The following is a 1,353-nucleotide window of genomic DNA, read 5'->3' as shown; positions in this document are numbered from 1 at the left end:
AAAAAAAAAAAAAAAAAGAAGTAGTGTAGCCAGCTCTACCAGCAAGCCCCTCTCACAGTCTGTTGAGTCCTATTTATACTCTCTCCAAACATCATGTGTCCTCCATGGGCCTCACCTTGTCAAGGGCCTTGCCTCAGCAGGTGAGGCTGACTTAGCAAAACTCCCCATGAGTCAGTCTCACCTAACATCCGTCTGCCAATTGGCCCGAGTCAGAGGAAGCGTCAAGAAACTGCAGGGCAGCATCAGTTTTTCTGGTGCATTTCTCTCTATGGAGTCCTGACATGTGCAGCTCACCTACGCAATGTAAGGAGGACCAATACATGTGGATCATAAGTGCAGAATCCTGCATCAGGTGTCCTTCATGTGCTTTAGCAGAACATTCTTCCACCTATGTTTGCTTCAGTGAAATGTTCCTTCGAAAGTCTGCCTTAGTCTTTCACCTGTGTTCACTTCAGGAAAACACTCTTTCACATGTTTGCCCCAGCAAAACACCATTCAACACAACTGATTTCCCAAAGAACCCTTAACTTTCCACTACAAGACACCCATATATGCAAAATGAAACAGTAAAAAATACATTTAAAGGACTAGGCAGTGATGGTGCACATCTTTAATCCCAGTACCTGGGAGGCAGAAGCAGGCGGATCTCTATGAATTCAAGACCAGCCTGGTCTACAAAGTGAGTTCTAGGATACCCAGGGCTACACAGAGAAACCCTGACTTGAAAATCAAAACCTGTATGTGTGTGTTTTATTTATATATAAAGATTTATATATGTGTATATTAATAAATATAACACAATATTTATTATAATTATATAATAAAAGTATAAATATATAATATATTTATATAAAATATACATTAAATAAAGATATATTTTGATAATAATTTTAATGAGTTTTCAATTAACAATAATTTAAATAATTTTAATAATTTTAAACAATAATTTAATAACAATTGTAATAGTAATGTAATATTAATATATATTTCAGAAGTTACAGGTGTAGTTCAATTGGTGGAGTCCTGCCCAGCATGCAGGAGGTCCCCCCTGTGACTGTGGAGCTGGTACAGTGGATACCCAGTAATCTCAACACCTGGAGATGGAGGCAGGAGAGCAAAAATTGAAAGTTATGCTCAGCTACACACCAGAGTCCAGTCTGGGCTTCATGACACAAACAAACAAAACCAAATAGCATGCTACATTCAAATTAAACAAAAACAAAAAAACAAAGTAAGCCAGGTGGGGTGGTGCATGCCTTTAATTCCAACACTTGAGAAGCAGAGGCATGTGGATCTGTGTAAGTTCGAGACCAGCCTGGTCTACAGAGTGAGTTCCAGGACAGCCGGGGCTGC

Source organism: Mus pahari, chromosome 7 (assembly GCF_900095145.1).
Source record: "Mus pahari chromosome 7, PAHARI_EIJ_v1.1, whole genome shotgun sequence".
Classification (NCBI taxonomy): domain Eukaryota; kingdom Metazoa; phylum Chordata; class Mammalia; order Rodentia; family Muridae; genus Mus; species Mus pahari.
Note: the sequence above shows the minus strand (reverse complement) of the source record.